Below are 20,381 nucleotides of genomic sequence, written 5' to 3'. Positions count from 1 at the left end.
AGTATGCACTGTTGCTACAGTTCGTCGTGCCGAGACACCACGTGATGATCGGGTGTGATAAGCTCTACGTTCACATACAATGGGTGCAAGCCAGTTTTGCACGTGCAGAATACTCGGGTTAAACTTGACGAGCCTAGCATGTACAGATATGGCCTCGGAACACTAAGACCGAAAGGTCAAACATGAATCTTATAGTAGATATGATCAACATAGAGATGTTCACCATTGAAAACTACTTCATCTCACGTGATGATCGGACATGGTTTAGTTGATATGGATCACGTGATCATTTAGATGACTAGAGGGATGTCTATCTAAGTGGGAGTTCTTTAGTAATATGATTAACTGAACTTTAATTTATCATGCACTTAGTCCTGATAGTTTTTTGCATATCTATGTTGTTGTAGATCAATGGCCCGTGCTACCGTTACCTTGAATTTTAATGCGTTCCTAGAGAAAGCTAAGTTGAAATATGATGGTAGCAATTACACAGACTGGGTCCGTAACTTGAGGATTATCCTCATTGCTGCATAGAAGAATTATGTCCTTGAAGCACCGCTAGGTGCAAGGCCTGCTGCAAGAGCAGATGTTGATGTTATGAACGTCTGGCAAGCTCGACCTGATGACTACTCGATAGTTCAGTGTCCCATGCTTTATGGCTTAGAATCGGGACTTCAAAGACATTTTGAACGTCATGGAGCATATGAGATGTTCCAAGAATTGAAGTTAATATTTCAAGCAAATGCCCGAGTTGAGAGATATGAAGTCTCCAACAAGTTCTATAGCTACAAGATGGAGGAGAATAGTTCTGTCAGTGAACACATACTTAGAATGTCTGGGTACCATAAGCACTTGACTCAGCTGGGAGTTAATCTTCCTGATGATAGTGTCATTGACAGAGTTCTTCAATCACTGCCACCAAGCTATAAAGGCTTCGTGATGAACTATAATATGCAAGGGATGGAAAAGGCAATTCCCGAGCTCTTCGCAATGCTAAAGGCTGCGGAGGTAGAAATCAAGAAGGAGCATCAAGTGTTGATGGTTAACAAGACCACTAGTTTCAGGAAAAAGGGCAAAGGGAAGAAGGGGAACTTCAAGAAGAATAGCAAGAAAGTTGCTACTCTCGGGAAGAAGCCCAAGTCTGGACCTAAGCCTGAAACTAAGTGCTTCTACTGCAAAGGGACTGGTCACTGGAAGCGAAACTGCCCCAAGTATTTGGCAGATAAGAAGGATGGCAAAGTGAAAGATATATTTGATATACATGTTATTGATGTGTGCCTTACTAATGCTCGTAGTAGCGCCTATGTATTTGATACTGGTTCTGTTGCTCATATTTGCAACTCGAAACAAGTGCTAAAGATTAAACGAAGATTGGCTAAGGATGAGGTGACAATGCGCTTCAGAAATGGTTCCAAGGTCGATGTGATCGCCATTGGCACGCTACCTCTACATCTACCTTCAGGATTAGTTTTAGAGCTGAATAATTGCTATTTGATGCTAGTGTTGAGCATGAACATTTTATCTGCATCTTAATTTGATGCGAGACGGTTATTCATTTAAATCAGAGAATAATGGTTGTTCTATTTATATGAGTAATATCTTTTATGGTCATGCACCCTTGTTGAGTGGTCTATTCTTGTTGGATCTCGATCATAGTGATACACATATTCATAATATTGAAGCCAAAAGATGCAAACTTAATAATGATAGTGCAACTTATTTGTGCACTGCTGTTTAGGTCATATTGGTGTAAAGCGTATGAAGAAACTCCATGCTGATGGGCTTTTGGAATCACTTGATTATGAATCACTTGGTGCTTGCAAACCATGTCTCATGGGAAAGATGACTAAGACTGTCTTCTCGGGAATAATGGAGCGAGCCACTGACTTATTGGAAATAATACATACCGTTGTACGCGGTCCGATGAGTGTTGAGGCTTGCGGCGGGTATCATTATTTTCTGACCTTCATAGATGATTTGAGCAGATATGGGTATATCTACTTAATGAAACATAAGTCTGAAACATTTGAAAAGTTCAAAAATTTCAGAGTGAAATGGAAAATCATCGTAACAAGAAAATAAAGTTTCTACGATCTGATCACGGAGGAGAATATTTGAGTTACGAGTTTGGTCTTCATTAGAAACAATGTGGGATAGTTTCGCAACTCACGCCACCTGGAACACCACAGCGTAATGGTGTGTCCGAATGTCGTAACCGTACTTTATTAGATATGGTGCGATCTATGATGTCTCTTACTGATTTACCGATATTGTTTTGGGGCTATGCTTTAGAGACGGTTGCATTCATGTTAAATAGGGCATGATCTAAATCCATTGAGATGACACCATATGAATTGTGGTTTGGCAAGAAACCCAAGCTGTCATTTCATTAAGTTTGGGACTGTGATGCTTATGTGAAAAAGCTTCAACCTGATAAGCTCGAACCCAAATCGGAGAAATGCGTCTTCATAGGATACCCAAAGGAAACTGTTGGGTACACCTTCTATCACAGATCCAAAGGCAAGATATTCGTTGCTAAGAATGGATCCTTTCTAGAGAAGGAGTTTCTCTCGAAAGAAGTGAATGGGAGGAAAGTATAACTTGATGAGGTAATTGTACCTTCTCCTGAATTGGAAAGTAGTTTACCACAGAAATCAGTTCCAATGATTCCTACACCAATTAGTGAGTAAGCTAACGATGATGATCATGAAACTTCAGATCAAATTACTACCAAACCTCGTAGGCCAACCAGAGTACGGTCCGCACCAGAGTGGTACGGTAATCCTATTCTGGAAGTCATGTTACTAGACCATGATGAACCTACGAACTATGAGGAAGCGATGATGAGCCCATATTCCGCAAAATGGCTTGAGGTTATGAAATATGAGATGGGATCCATGTATGAGAACAATGTGTGGACTTTGGTGGACTTGCCCGATGATCGGCAAGCCATAGAAAATAAATGGATCTTCAAGAAGAAGACTGATGCTGACAGTAATGTTACTGTCTACAAAGCTCGACTTGTTGCGAAAGGTTTTCAACAAGTTCAAGGAGTTGACTATGATGAGACCTTCTCACCTGTAGCGATACTTAAGTCTATCCGAATCATGTTAGCAATTGTTGCGTTTTATGATTATGAAATTTGGCAAATGGATGTAAAAACTACATTCCTTAATGGATTTCTTAAAGAAGAGTTGTATATGATGCAACCAGAAGGTTTTGTCGATCCAAAAGGTGCTAAGAACATGTGCAAGCTCCAGCGATCCATTTATGGACTGGTGCAAGCCTCTCGGAGTTGGAATATACCCATTGATAATGTGATCAAAGCATATGGTTTTGTACAGACTTTTGGAGAAGCCTGTATTTACAAGAAAGTGAGTGGGAGCTCTGTAGAATTTCTAATATTATATGTGGATGACATATTGTTGATGGGAAATAATGCAGAATTTCTAGATAGCATAAAAGGATACTTGAATAAGAATTTTCGAATGAAAGACCTCGGTGGAGCTGCTTACATATTGGGCATCAAGATCTATAGAGATAGATCAAGATGCTTGATACGTCTCTGTCGTATCTATAATTTTTTATTGTTCCATGCCAATATTATTCAACTTTCATATACTTTTGGCAACTTTGTATACTATTTTTTGGGACTAACATATTGATCCAGTGCCCAGTGCCAGTTCCTGTTTGTTGCATGTTTTATGTTTCACAGGAAACTCATATCAAACGGAATCCAAACGGGATAAAAACGGATGAAGAATATTTTTGGAATATTTGGGATTTTCCGGAGGAAGAATCAACGCGAAACGGTGCCCGAGGTGGCCAGGAGATAGGGGGCGCGCCCACCCCCCTAGGCGCGCCTGGCACTCTCGTGGGCCACCCGTAAGGTGGTTGATGCTCTTCTTTTGCCGCAAGAAAGCTAATTTTATGAGAAAAATCTGGGTGAAAGATTCACCCCAATAGGAGTTATGGATCTCCGGATATAAAAGAAACGTTGAAGGGGAAGGATCCCAGAACACAGAAACAGAGAGATAGATCCAATCTCGGAGGGGCTCTCGCCCTCCCAAGCCATGGGAGCCAAGTACCAGAGGGGAAACCCTTTTCCCATCTAGGGAGAAGGTCAAGGAAGAAGAAGAAGAAGGGGGTCTCTCTCCCCCTTGCTTCCGGTGGCGCCGGAGCGCTGCCGGGGGCCATCATCATCACCACGATCTTCATCAACACCTCCATCATCTTCACCAACATCTCCATCACCTTCCCCCATCTATATCCAGCGGTCCACTCTCCCGCAACCCGCTGTACCCTCTACTTGAACATGGTGCTTTATGCTTCATATTATTATACAATGATGTGTTGCCATCCTATGATGTCTGAGTAGATTTTCGTTGTCTTATCGGTGATTGATGAATTGCTATGATTGGTTTGAGTTGCATGTTTTATTATTGGTGTTGTCCTATTGTGCCCTCCATGTCGCGCAAGCGTGAGGGGTTCCCGCTATAGGGTTGCAATATGTTTATGATTTGCTTATGGTGGGTGGCGTGAGTGACAGAAGCACATACCCGAGTAAGTAGGTTGTTTGCGTATGGGATAAAGGGGACTTGATGCTTTAATGCTATGGTTGGGGTTTACCTTAATGAATCTTTAGTAGTTGAGGATGCTTGCTAGAGTTCCAATCGTAAGTGCATATGATCCAAGTAGAGAAAGTATGTTAGCTTATGCCTCTCCCTCAAATAGAATTGCAATAGTGATTACCGGTCTAGTAACATAGTCAATTTCTTAGGGACAATTCCACAACTCCTACCACCACTTTTCCACACTCGCTATATTTACTTTATTGCTTCTTTATCTAAACAGCCCCTAGTTTATATTTACGTGTTCTTTATTATCTTGCAAACCTATCCTATCACACCTACAAAGTACTTCTAGTTTCATACTTGTTCTAGGTAAAGCGAACACTAAGCGTGCGTAGAGTCGTATCAGTGGCCGATAGGACTTGAGAGAGTATTTGTTCTACCTTTAGCTCCTCGTTGGGTTCGACACTCTTACTTATCGAAAGAGGCTACAACTATCCCGTATGCTTGCGGGTTATCAATGCTTAATTGGACTTTCACAAAGCACATACCTTGATAAAGTTTTGAAGAAGTTCAAAATGGATCAATCAAAGAAAGGTTTCTTGTCTGTGTTACAAGGTGTGAAGTTGAGTCAGACTCAATGCTCGACCACTACAGAAGATAGAGAGAAAATTAAAGTCATTCCCTATGCCTCAGCCATAGGTTCTATCATGTATGCAATGCTGTGTACCAGACCTGTTGTGTGCCCTGCTATTAGTTTAGCAGGGAGGTACCGAAATAATCCAGGAGTGGATCACTGGGCAGCGGTCAAGAACATCCTAAAATACCTGAAAAGGACTTAGGATATATTTCTCATTTATGGAGGTGACAAAAATCTTGTCATAAATGGTTAGGTCGATGCAAGCTTTGACACTGATACAGATGACTCTAAGTCACAAACCGGATACGTATTTATATTGAATGGTGGAGTTGTCAGTTGGTGTAGTTCCAAGCAGAGCGTCGTGGCGGGATCTACATGCGAAGCGGTGTGCATAGCTGCTATGGAAGCAGCAAATGAAGGAGTTCATAGCTGATCTAGGTGTAATACCTAGTGCATCAGGTCTAATGAAAATCAATACTGGAGCAATTACCTTGGCAAAGGAATCCAAATTTCACAAGAGAACCAAACTCATCAAGAGACGCTTCAATTCCATCCGTGATCAAGTAAAGGAGGGAGACATAGAGATTTGCAAGATACACACGGATCTGAATGTTGCAGACCCGTTGACTAAGCCTCTTCCACAAGAAAAACATGATCAACACCAAGACTCCATGGATGTTAGAATCATTACTATGTAATCTAGATTATTGACTCTAGTGCAAGTGGGACACTTAAGGAAATATGCCCTAGAGGCAATAATAAAGTTGTTATTTATATTTCCTTATATCATGATAAATGTTTATTATTCATGCTACAATTTTATTAACCGAAAACTTAGTACATGTGTGAATACATAGACAAAACAAAGTGTCCCTAGTATGCCTCTACTTGACTAGCTCGTTAATCAAAGATGATTATGTTTCCTAACCATAGACATGTGTTGTCATTTGATGGACGGGATCACATCATTAGAGAATGATGTTATGGACAAGACCCATCCGTTAGCTTAGCATAATGATTGTTAAGTTTTATTGCTATTGCTTTCTTCATGACTTACATGTTCCTCTGACTATGAGATTATGCAACTCCCAAATACCAAAGGAACACCTTGTGTGCTAGCAAACGTCACAACGTAACTAGGTGATTATAAAGATGCTCTACAGGTGTCTCCAAAGGTGTTTGTTAGGTTGGCATAGATCGAGAATATGATTTGTCACTCTGTGTATCGGAGATGTATCTCTGGGCCCTCTCGATAATGCTCATCACTATAAGCCTTGCATGCAATGTGACTAATGAGTTAGTTGCGGGATGAAGCATTACAGAACGAGTAAAGGGACTTGCCGGTAATGATATTGAACTAGGTATGATGGTACCGACAATCGAATCTCGGGCAAGTAACATACCAATGACAAAGGGAACAACGTATGTTGTTGTGCGGGTTGACCGATAAAGATCTTCATAGAACATGCAGGAGCCAATGTGAGCATCCAGGCTTTGCTATTGGTTATTTATTGGAGATGGTTCTCGATCATGTCTACATAGTTCTCGAACCCATAGGGTCCGCACGCGTAACGTTCGATGACGATATGTATTATATGAGTTATGTGTTTTGGTGACCGAAGGTTGTTCGGAGTCCCGGATGAGATCACAGATATGACGAGGATTTTCAAAATGGTCGAGAGGTAAAGACCGATATATTGGAAGGTTACATTCGGACACCGGAATGGTTTCGGGAAGTATCGGATAAGTTTCGCGGGAGGTTACTGGAACCCCCCCGGGGGACTATTGGGCCTTCATGGGCCTTAGTGGAAGAGAGGAGGAGGCGCCCCCCAGCCCAAACAGAATTGGACTAGGGGTGGGGGGGTGCGAGTGTTGGAAATATGCCCTAGATGCAATAATAAAAGTATTATTATATTTCATTGTTCATGATAATTGTCTTGTATTCATGCTATAACTGTATTATCCGGAAATCGTAATACACGTGTGAATACTTAGACCACACTAAGTCCCTGGTAAGCCTCTAGTTGACCAGCTCGTTGTGATCAACAGATAGTCATGGTTTCCTGACTATGGACATTGGATGTAGTTGATAACGGGATCACATCATTAGGAGAATGATGTGATGGACAAGACCCAATCCTAAGCATAGCATAAAAGATCGTGTAGTTCGTTTTGCTAGAGCTTTGCAAGTGTCAAGTATCTCTTCCTTCGACCATGAGATCGTGTAACTCCCGGATACCGTAAGAATGCCTTGGGTGTACCAAACGTCACAACGTAACTGGGTGACTATAAAGGTACATTACAGGTATCTCCGAAAGTAGCTGTTGGGTTGACACGGATCGAGACTGGGATTTGTCACTCCGTATGACGGAGAGGTATCTCTGGGCCCACTCGGTAATGCATCATCATAATGAGCTCAATGTGACCAAGGTGTTGGACACGGGATCATGCATTACGGCACGAGTAAAGTGACTTGCCGGAAACGAGACTGAACAAGGTATTGGGATACCGACGATCAAGTCTCGGGCAAGTAACGTACCGATTGACAAAGGGAATTGCATACAGGGTTTTGATCGAATCCTCGACATAGTGGTTCATCCGATGACAACATCGAGGAGCATGTGGGAGCCATCATGGGTATCCAGATCCCGCTAATGGTTATTGACTAAGAGAGTCTCGGTCATGTCTACATGTCTCCCGAACCCGTAGGGTCTACACACTTAAGGTTCAGTCACGCTAGGGTTGTAGGGATATGTATATGCAGTAACCCGAATGTTGTTCGGAGTCCCGGATGAGATCCCGGACGTCACGAGGAGTTCCGGAATGGTCCGGAGGTAAAGATTTATATATGGGAAGTCCTGTTTCGGGCATCGGGACAAGTTTCGGGGTTATCGGTATTGTACCGGGACCACCGGAGGGGTCCCGGGGGCCCACCGGGTGGGGCCACCCATCCCCGGGGGCCACATGGGCTGTAGGGGGTGCGCCTTGGCCTACATGGGCCAAGGGCACCAGCCCCACAAGGCCCATGCGCCTAGGGTTTCCAAGGGGGAGGAGTCCTACTAGTGGAAGGCACCTCCTAGGTGCCTTGGGGGGGAGGGAAACCCCCCTAGGCCGCCGCACCCCCTAGGAGATTGGATCTCCTAGGGCCAGCCACCCCCCCTTGGCACCCCTATATATAGTGGGGGGAGAGGAGGGACTTCACACCTTGAGCCCTGGCCTTTGGTTGCCTCCTTCTCCCTCCCCAACACCTCCTCCAACTCCATAGTGCTTAGCGAAGCTCTGCCGGAGTACTGCAGCTCCACCAACACCACGCCGTCGTGCTGCTGCTGGTGCCATCTCCCTCAACCTCTCCTCCCTTCCTTGCTGGATCAAGAAGGAGGAGACGTGGCTGTTCCGTACGTGTGTTGAACGCGGAGGTGCCGTCCGTTCGGTGCTAAGGTCATCGGTGATTTGAATCACGTCGAGTACGACTACATCATCACCTTGCAAGCTTCCGCACGCGATCTACAAGTGGTATGTAGATGCAAACTCTCTCCCTAGACTCGTTGCTTAGATGAACTCATAGATGGATCTTGGTGAAACCGTAGGAAAAATTTTAATTTTCTGCAACGTTCCCCAACAGTGGCATCATGAGCTAGGTCTATACGTAGTTCTCTTTGCACGAGTAGAACACAACTTTGTTGTGGGCGTGGATTTTGTCATCTTACTTGCCTCTACTAGTCCTTTCTTGCTCAACGGTATTGTGGGATGAAGCGGCCCGGACCAACCTTACACGTAATCTTACGTGAGACCGGTTCCACCGACTGACATGCACAAGTTGCATAAGGTGGCTGGCGGGTGTCTGTCTCTCCCACCTTAGTTGGAGCGGAATCGATGAACAGGGCCCTTATGAAGGGTAAATAGAAGTTGACAAAATCACGTTGTGGTGATTCGTAGGTAAGAAAACGTTCTTGCTAGAACCCAATTGCAGCCACGTAAAAGATGCAACAACAATTAGAGGACGTCTAACTTGTTTTTGCAGCAATTGATCATGTGATGTGATACGGCCAGAAGTTGTGATGAATGATGAATTGTGATGTATGAGATCATGTTCTTTGTAATAGGATTCACGACTTGCATGTCGATGAGTATGACAACCGGCAGGAGCCGTAGGAGTTGTCATTATTCTTTTGTATGACCTGCGTGTCATTGAATAACGTCATGTAAACTACTTTACTTTATTGCTAAACGTTAGTCATAGAAGTAGAAGTAGTCGTTGGCGTGACAACTTCATGAAGACACGATGATGGAGATCATGATGATGGAGATCATGGTGTCAAGCCGGTGACAAGATGATCATGGAGCCCCGAAGGTGAAGATCAATGGAGCTATATGATATTGGCCATATCATGTCACAACTATATAATTGCATGTGATGTTTATTATGTATTATGCATCTTGTTTACTTAGAACGACGGTAGTAAATAAGATGATCCCTTATAAAATTTCAAGAAGTGTTCTCCCCTAACTGTGCACCGTTGCTACAGTTCGTCGTTTCTAAGCACCACGTGATGATCGGGTGTGATGGATTCTTACGTTCACATACAACGGGTGTAAGACAGTTTTACACAGCGAAAACACTTAGGGTTAACTTGACGAGCCTAGCATGTGCAGACATGGCCTCGGAACACAGAGACCGAAAGGTCGAACACGAGTCGTATGGAAGATACGATCAACATGAAAATGTTCACCGACGATGACTAGTCCGTCTCACGTGATGATCGGACACGGGCTACTCGACTCGGATCGTGTAACACTTAGATGACTAAAGGGATGTCTAATCTAAGTGGGAGTTCATAATTTGATTAAGAACTTTATTATCATGAACATAGTCTAAAACCTTTGCAAATATGTCTTGTAGATCAATGGCCAACGCTAATGTCAACATGAACTTCAACGCGTTCCTAGAGAAAACCAAGCTGAAAGATGATGGCAGCAACTATACGGACTGGGTCCGGAACCTGAGGATCATCCTCATAGCTGCCAGGAAACAATATGTCCTAGAAGGACCGCTAGGTGACGCTCCCGTCCCAGAGAACCAAGACATTATGAATGCTTGGCAAACTCGCGCTGATGATTACTCCCTCGTTCAGTGCGGCATGCTTTACAGCTTAGAACCGGGGCTCCAAAAGCGTTTTGAGCATCACGGAGCATATGAGATGTTTGAAGAGCTGAAACTAGTTTTTCAAGCTCATGCCCGGGTCGAGAGATATGATGTCTCCGACAAGTTCTACAGTTGTAAGATGGAGGAGAACAGTTCTGTCAGTGAGCACATCCTGAAGATGTCTGGGTTGCACAACCGTATGACCCAGCTGAACATTAACCTCCCAGATGAGGCGGTCATTGACAGAATCCTCCAGTCGCTCCCACCAAGCTACAAGAGCTTTGTGATGAACTACAACATGCAAGGAATGGAAAAGACCATTCCTGAATTGTTCTCGATGCTGAAGTCAGCAGAGGCTGAAATCAAGAAAGAACATCAAGTGTTGATGGTCAATAAGACCACTAAGTTCAAGAAGGGCAAGGGTAAGAAGAACTTCAAGAAAGACGGCAAAGATGTTGCCGCGCCTGGTAAGCCAGTTACCGGGAAGAAGTCAAAGAAAGGACCCAAGCCTGAGACTGAGTGCTTTTATTGCAAGGGGAAGGGTCACTGGAAGCGGAACTGCCCCAAATACTTAGCGGATAAGAAGGCCGGCAACACCAAAGGTATATTTGATATACATGTGATTGATGTGTACCTTACCAGTAATCGTAGTAACTCCTGGGTATTTGATACCGGTGCCGTTGCTCATATTTGTAACTCACAGCAGGAGCTGCGGAATAAACGGAGACTGGCAAAGGACGAGGTGATGATGCGCGTCGGGAATGGTTCCAAAGTCGATGTGATCGCCGTCGGCATGCTGCCTCTACATTTACCTACGGGATTAGTTTTGAACCTCAATAATTGTTATTTAGTGCCAAGTTTGAGCATGAACATTGTATCTGGATCTCGTTTAATACGAGATGGCTACTCATTTAAGTCTGAGAATAATGGTTGTTCGATTTATATGAGAGATATGTTTTATGGTCATGCTCCGATGGTCAATGGTTTATTCTTAATGAATCTCGAGCATAATATTACAGATGTTCATAGTGTAGATGCCAAAAGATTTAAAGTTGATAACGATAGTCCCACATACTTGTGGCACTGCCGCCTTGGTCACATTGGTGCCAAGCGCATGAAGAAGCTCCATGCTGATGGACTTTTAGAGTCTCTTGATTATGAATCGTTTGACACGTGCGAACCATGCCTCTTAGGTAAAATGACCAAGACTCCGTTCTCCGGAACAATGGAGCGAGCAACCAACTTGTTGGAAATCATACATACCGATGTGTGCGGTCCAATGAGCGTTGAGGCTCGCGGAGGATATCGTTATGTTCTCACTCTCACAGATGACTTGAGTAGATATGGGCATGTCTACTTAATGAAACACAAGTCTGAGACCTTTGAAAAGTTCAAGGAATTTCAGAATGAGGTGGAGAATCAACGTGACCGAAAGATAAAATTCTTACGATCAGATCGTGGAGGAGAATACTTAAGTCACGAATTTGGTACACACTTAAAGAAATGTGGAATCGTTTCACAGCTCACGCCGCCTGGAACACCTCAGCGAAACGGTGTGTCCGAACGTCGTAATCGCACTCTATTGGATATGGTGCGGTCTATGATGTCTCTTACCGATTTACCGCTATCATTTTGGGGATACGCTCTAGAGACAGCTACATTCACTTTAAATAGGGCACCGTCTAAATCCGTTGAGACGACACCGTATGAATTATGGTTTGGAAAGAAACCTAAGCTGTCGTTTCTAAAAGTTTGGGGATGCGAAGCTTATGTCAAGAAACTTCAACCTGAAAAGCTCGAACCCAAGTCGGAAAAATGCGTATTCATAGGATACCCTAAGGAAACTATAGGGTATACCTTCTACTTAAGATCCGAAGGCAAGATCTTTGTTGCCAAGAACGGATGCTTTCTGGAAAAAGAGTTTCTCTCGAAAGAAGTAAGTGGGAGGAAAGTAGAACTCGATGAAGTACTACCTCTTGAGCAGGATAGTGACGCAGCACAGGAAACCATTCCTATGATGCCCACACCAACTGAAGAGGAAAACCATGATAATGATCAAGGTACTTCGGATCAAGTTACTACTGAACTTCGTAGGTCCACAAGGACACGTTCAGCACCAGAGTGGTACGGCAACCCTGTCCTGGAAATCATGTTGTTAGACAACAATGAACCTTCGAACTATGAAGAAGCAATGACGGGCCCGGATTCCAACAAATGGCTTGAAGCCATGAAATCCGAGATAGAATCCATGTATGAAAACAAAGTATGGACTTTGACAGACTTGCCCGATGATCGGCGAGCGATAGAAAACAAATGGATCTTTAAGAAGAAGACGGACGCGGATGGTAATGTTACCATCTATAAAGCTCGACTTGTCGCTAAGGGTTATCGACAGGTTCAAGGGATTGACTACGACGAGTCATTCTCTCCCGTAGCGAAGCTAAAGTCCGTCCGAATCATGTTAGCAATTGCCGCATACTATGATTATGAGATATGGCAGATGGACGTCAAAACAGCATTCCTTAACGGGCATCTTAAGGAAGAACTGTATATGATGCAGCCGGAAGGTTTTGTCGATCCTCAGAACGCTAACAAAGTATGCAAGCTCCAGCGATCCATTTATGGACTGGTGCAAGCATCTCGGAGTTGGAACATTCGCTTTGATGAGATGATCAAAGCGTTTGGGTTTATGCAGACTTATGGAGAAGCCTGCGTTTACAAGAAAGTGAGTGGGAGCTCTGTAGCATTTCTCATATTATATGTAGATGACATACTCCTGATGGGAAATAATATAGAATTTCTGGACAGCATTAAGGCCTACTTGAATAAGTGTTTTTCAATGAAGGACCTTGGAGAAGCTGCTTATATATTAGGCATCAAGATCTATAGAGATAGATCGAGACGCCTCATAGGTATTTCACAAAGTACATACCTTGATAAGATTTTGAAGAGATTCAGAATGGATCAGTCCAAGAAGGGGTTCTTGCCTATGTTACAAGGTATGAGACTGAGCTCAGCTCAGTCACCGACCACGGCAAAAGATAAAGAAGAGATGAGTGTCATCCCCTATGCTTCAGCCATAGGATCTATTATGTATGCCATGCTGTGTACCAGACCCGATGTAAACCTTGCCGTAAGTTTGGTAGCAAGATACCAAAGTAATCCCGGCAAGGAACACTGGACAGCGGTCAAGAATATCCTGAAGTACCTGAAAAGGACAAAGGACATGTTTCTCGTTTATGGAGGAGACGAAGAGCTCGTCGTAAAGGGTTACGTCGACGCTAGCTTCGACTCAGATCCGGATGACTCTAAGTCACAAACCGGATACGTGTATATGTTGAATGGTGGAGCAGTAAGCTGGTGCAGCTGCAAGCAGAGCGTCGTGGCGGGATCTACGTGTGAAGCGGAGTACATGGCAGCCTCGGAGGCAGCACATGAAGCGATCTGGGTGAAGGAGTTCATCACCGACCTAGGAGTCATACCCAATGCGTCGGGGCCGATCAAACTCTTCTGTGACAACACTTGAGCTATTGCCCTCGCAAAGGAGCCCAGGTTTCACAAGAAGACCAGGCACATCAAGCGTCGTTTCAACTCCATCCGTGAAAATGTTCAAGATGGAGACATAGAGATTTGCAAAGTACACACGGATCTGAATGTCGCAGATCCGCTGACTAAACCTCTCTCGCGTGCAAAACATGATCAACACCAGAACTCTATGGGTGTTCGATTCATCACAATGTAACTAGATTAGTGACTCTAGTGCAAGTGGGAGACTGTTGGAAATATGCCCTAGATGCAATAATAAAAGTATTATTATATTTCATTGTTCATGATAATTGTCTTGTATTCATGCTATAACTGTATTATCCGGAAATCGTAATACACGTGTGAATACTTAGACCACACTAAGTCCCTGGTAAGCCTCTAGTTGACCAGCTCGTTGTGATCAACAGATAGTCATGGTTTCCTGACTATGGACATTGGATGTAGTTGATAACGGGATCACATCATTAGGAGAATGATGTGATGGACAAGACCCAATCCTAAGCATAGCATAAAAGATCGTGTAGTTCGTTTTGCTAGAGCTTTGCAAGTGTCAAGTATCTCTTCCTTCGACCATGAGATCGTGTAACTCCCGGATACCGTAAGAATGCCTTGGGTGTACCAAACGTCACAACGTAACTGGGTGACTATAAAGGTACATTACAGGTATCTCCGAAAGTAGCTGTTGGGTTGACACGGATCGAGACTGGGATTTGTCACTCCGTATGACGGAGAGGTATCTCTAGGCCCACTCGGTAATGCATCATCATAATGAGCTCAATGTGACCAAGGTGTTGGACACGGGATCATGCATTACGGTACGAGTAAAGTGACTTGCCGGTAACGAGACTGAACAAGGTATTGGGATACCGACGATCGAGTCTCGGGCAAGTAACGTACCGATTGACAAAGGGAATTGCATACAGGGTTTTGATCGAATCCTCGACATAGTGGTTCATCCGATGACAACATCGAGGAGCATGTGGGAGCCATCATGGGTATCCAGATCCCGCTGATGGTTATTTACTAAGAGAGTCTCGGTCATGTCTACATGTCTCCCGAACCCGTAGGGTCTACACACTTAAGGTTCAGTCACGCTAGGGTTGTAGGGATATGTATATGCAGTAACCCGAATGTTGTTCGGAGTCCCGAATGAGATCCCGGACGTCACGAGGAGTTCCGGAATGGTCCGGAGGTAAAGATTTATATATGGGAAGTCCTGTTTCGGGCATCGGGACAAGTTTCGGGGTTATCGGTATTGTACCGGGACCACCGGAGGGGTCCCGGGGGCCCACCGGGTGGGGCCACCCATCCCCGGGGGCCACATGGGCTGTAGGGGGTGCGCCTTGGCCTACATGGGCCAAGGGCACCAGCCCCACAAGGCCCATGCGCCTAGGGTTTCCAAGGGGGAGGAGTCCTACTAGTGGAAGGCACCTCCTAGGTGCCTTGGGGGGAAGGGAAACCCCCCTAGGCCGCCGCACCCCCTAGGAGATTGGATCTCCTAGGGCCGGCCACCCCCCTTGGCACCCCTATATATAGTGGGGGGAGAGGAGGGACTTCACACCTTGAGCCCTGGCCTTTGGTTGCCTCCTTCTCCCTCCCCAACACCTCCTCCAACTCCATAGTGCTTAGCGAAGCTCTGCCGGAGTACTGCAGCTCCACCAACACCACGCCGTCGTGCTGCTGCTGGTGCCATCTCCCTCAACCTCTCCTCCCTTCCTTGCTGGATCAAGAAGGAGGAGACGTGGCTGTTCCGTACGTGTGTTGAACGCGGAGGTGCCGTCCGTTCGGTGCTAAGGTCATCGGTGATTTGAATCACGTCGAGTACGACTACATCATCACCTTGCAAGCTTCCGCACGCGATCTACAAGTGGTATGTAGATGCAAACTCTCTCCCTAGACTCGTTGCTTAGATGAACTCATAGATGGATCTTGGTGAAACCGTAGGAAAAATTTTAATTTTCTGCAACGTTCCCCAACAGCGAGCCCCCCCTTTCCTTCTTCTCCTCCACCTCTTTCCCTTCTCCCCTTCTCCGGAAAGGAAAGAGGAATCCTACTAGGACTAGGGAGTCCTAGTAGGACTCCCCACACTTGGCGCGCCCCCTAGGCCGGCCGCCTCCTCCCCTCCTCCTTTATATACGGGGGCAGGGTGCACCCAAAAGCACATCAATTGTTCTCTTTGCCATGTGCAATGCCCCCTCCACAGTTTACTCCTCCGGTCATAGCGTCGTAGTACTAAGGCGAAGCCCTGCGCGGATCACATCATCAACACCGTCACCATGCCGTCGTGCTGACGAAACTCTCCCTCGACCCTCTACTGGATCAAGAGTTCGAGGGATGTCATCGAGCTGAACGTGTGTTGAATACGGAGGTGCCGTACGTTCGGTACTTGGATCGGTTGGATTGTGAAGACGGTCGACTACATCAACTGTGTTAACTAATGCTTCCATTTTCATTCTACGAGGGTACATGGACACACTCTCCCCCTCTCCTTGCTATGCATCTCCTAGATAGATCTTGCATGATCATAGGATTTTTTTGAAATTTCATGCTACCTTTCCCATCACTATTCATATAAGTGTCACAAACAGCCCGAGAGTTCGTACTAGAATCACTACAAAAAAATACACTTCCGTGATGATACGTGTTTGTCACAGTAGGTCACATTTTCTATCATGCATGTATATCCATGAAGATTTTATGACAGAATCAAGATAGTCATACATGTGCTGTTGTAGAAGTGTTCCATGACATTACCAAAATTCTCATCACGGAAGTGTCCACTTCCATGACCATAAATCGCGCGTCATAGAAGTGGTTTCGTCAAGGGTGACCGACACGTGGCATCCACCGTAGCGGCTCGTCATTAAGCTATTAGGTCTAATTTTGGATCCGATAACCCGTTAATAGCCCCGACAAATGGGGATTTTCCATGTGTAAAATCATCATTGGCTGGAGGAAACACGTGTCGGCTCACCATTGGGACAGATGTCATCCACTCATTGGACCGAAGGCGCCTATAATACGTCGACACATGGCATGGCCCAACTGAGGCCCATTCCTGTGAAAAGGCCGGCCCGTTTGACTTGGTCAAAAGGTAGTGGGCCGGCCCACGGAAAGCCTATTAATGACATGTTCGCATAAAACCCATTTATAGCCCGCTAACCCACGGCACATTATGACCTATCCGAATTAGGCCCAGTAGCATCATCTGGGCCATCCAATATGATTCCAGCCCGTTTTAACTTCCGGCCCATGTATGGCCCATGAAGTCTTTCGGCCCATATGAGGCCCTTTGTAACTCTTGGCCCATTAATGGCTCGTGGTGAAACTGGCCTGTAATGAACAATGTATCACTTTATACCCATTATCGACCCATTATTCCATTGGGCCGTTTCCATCCCATGTTATCTTTCGGCCTTCTCAGGGCCCATTTATTCTTGGGATCATTTCCAGCATTTGGTTACTTACGGTCCTTACTGTAATTTTCTGCTTGTGGGCCAAATTTAGCCCGTGGTTACAGTCGGCCCGTTTGTGGCCCGTTAATACGTATGGCCATTTTCATAGCGTCATCAAATACGGCCAATTAACGACGGCCCATTATGGTTGGTGAGGGAGTCCTGGATAAGGGGGTATCCGGACAGCCGGACTATATACTTTAGCCGGACTGTTGGACTATGAAGATACAAGATTGAAGACTTCGTCCCGTGTCCGGATGGGATTCTCCTTGGCGTGGAAGGCAAGCTTGGCGATTTGGATGTAGATCTCCTTCTCTGTAAACCGACTCCGTGTAACCCTAGTCCTCTCCGGTGTCTATATAAACTGGAGAGTTTAGTCCGTAGGACACAACAACAATCATACCATAGGCTAGCTTCTAGGGTTTAGTCTCTCTGATCTCGTGGTAGATCAACTCTTGTAATACTCATATCATCAAGATCAATCAAGCAGGAAGTAGGGTATTACCTTCATCGAGAGGGCCCGAACCTGGGTAAACATCGTGTCCCCAGTCTCCTGTTACCATTAGCCTTAGACGCATAGTTCGGGACCCCCTACCCGAGATCCGCCCGTTTTGACACCGACATTGGTGCTTTCATTGAGAGTTCCTTTGTGTCGTCGTTGTAAGGCTCGATGGCTCCTCCAACCTTCAACAACGATGTCCTGGGTGAGACTTTCCTCCCCGAACAGATCTTCGTGTTCGGCGGCTTCGCACTACGGGCCAACTCGCTTGGCCATCTGGAGTAGATCGACAGCTACGCCCCTGGCCATCAGGTCAGGTTTGGAAACCTAAAATACAATCCGTGGAGACTTGATCTTCGATGGATTCGGTCCCATGTCAGGAGCGCTGATCGATCACGACGTGCATGACCTAGATCTGGAGTCGGACAGTATTCAGAACATCGCACCTGCTATGGCTCCGGACTTCATTCCAAAGCAGGTCATGCCTTCCGAGGACGGGTGGATGGACCCCGCCCTGGAGGCCGCATACTCATCGGCATTGGAGCTGAACACAGACTCTGCTCCTAAGGAGATTTGTGTCTCCGGACCCCCGGACTTATCTCCGGCCGTGTGTTCCGGACCGCGCGCATCCGTGCCCATCAAATCTAATTGGGCTCCGGTTATGGAGTTCACGGCCGTGGATATCTTTCAGCACTCACCTCTCGCAGACGTGCTAGATTCATTAAGGTCCCTCTCTCTGGCAGGAGATTCCTGGCCGAACTATGTTCAGCTCGAGTGGGAAGCTGGCGACGAAGAAATTCGTTACCCACCCACCACCCACTTAATAGCCATGGTTGATGACTTGACCGACGTGCTTAACTTCGATTCCGAAGACATCGACGGTATAGACGATGATGCGGGAGAAGAACAGGAACCACCGCCCACAGGGCGCTGGACTGCCACCTCTTCATATGATATATATATGGTGGATACTCCCAAAGAGAACAATGGCGATGAGGCAACATGAGATAACCCCTCAGGGAAGAAATCAAAGAATGGGCATCACCGGCGCCGCTCCAAGCCCTGCCGCAGTAACACCGGCACTGGAGAAAATCCAGATGGTGCCGAAGAGGAATATGATCCTGATCAACCCACCTTCGAGCAAGCCGAACAGGAACACGGGCAGACCAGCCCAGACGAACAGGCGACGGACAGATACTTGGAGGACGATAACTATATGCCTCCCTCCGAAGACGAGGTGAGCCTCGGTGATGATGAATTCGGCGTACCAGAGGATCCCATAGAGCAGGAGCGCTTCAAGCGCCAGCTTATAGCCATTGCAAGAAGCCTGAAAAAGAAGCAGCAGCAGCTCCAAGCTGATCAAGATCTGCTCGCAGACAGATCGACTGAAGTCCTGGCGGCCGAGGAATACGAACTCGAGCCCCCATCAGGGGATACCCAAAGCACAAATCGCTAGAAGAGGAGGCCGAAGAGCCTGAACTTCCAGCACAAGATGAGGCTGACCGGCCACCCTGTGACCGGGATAAAACGACATATAAGGCCGGATACTAGCCCGCACCCCCACGCCGGTTCACTACGGTCCGGGGCAATATGCAAGACCTGCGAGACATATTGGAAAACAATGCAGGACAACCAAGATTGATCTACGGATCACAGGGGCGCGCCACTGATCATTATGCCGGATACAATACTGATAAATCCGGCCGGGCCGAACACAACCGACCAGACCTAAAAGGACTGCACCACGACATAGCCCGACACACAGGCGCCACACACCCCCTCTGCTTCACTGATGAAGTAATGGAACATGAATTCCCAGAAGGGTTTAAACCCATCAACATCGAGTCATACGATGGCACAACAGACCCCGTGGTGTGGATCGAAGATTTTCTTCTCCACATTCACATGGCCCGCGGTGATGACCTACACGCCATCAAGTATCTACCACTCAAGCTTAAAGGGCCAGCCAGACATTGGCTGAATAGCCTGCCAGCAAACTCCATTGGCAGTTGGGAAAATCTTGAGGACGCATTCCTCGATAACTTCCAGGGCACCTACGTGCGACCACCGGATGCTGATGACTTAAGTCACATTACCCAACAGCCCGGAGAGTCAGCCAGGAAATTCTGGACTCAGTTCCTAACTAAAAAGAACCAAATTGTCGACTGTCCGGATGCCGAGGCCCTGGCGGCCTTTAAGCATAATATCCACGACGAGTGGCTTGCCCGACACCTCGGCCAAGAAAAACCGAAGTCCATGGCGGCCCTCACGACACTAATGACCCGCTTTTGTGCAGGTGAGGATAGTTGGCTAGCTCGCAGTAACACCGCGCCAGGAAACTCTGGCACTTCAGATATCCGTGACAGTAACAGAAAGCCATGGCGCAACAAACACAAACATCAAAACAATGACGACAATACTGAGGATACGACAGTCAATGTCGGATTCAGCAACTCCAAATCCGGTCAGCGGAAGAAGCCGTTCAAAAGAAACAATTCGGGATCGTCCAGCCTGGACCGCATACTCG

The sequence above is a fragment of the Triticum aestivum genome, chromosome 3B (genome assembly GCF_018294505.1).
Source record: "Triticum aestivum cultivar Chinese Spring chromosome 3B, IWGSC CS RefSeq v2.1, whole genome shotgun sequence".
Taxonomy (NCBI): Eukaryota; Viridiplantae; Streptophyta; class Magnoliopsida; order Poales; family Poaceae; genus Triticum; species Triticum aestivum.
This window is presented reverse-complemented; position numbering follows the sequence as displayed.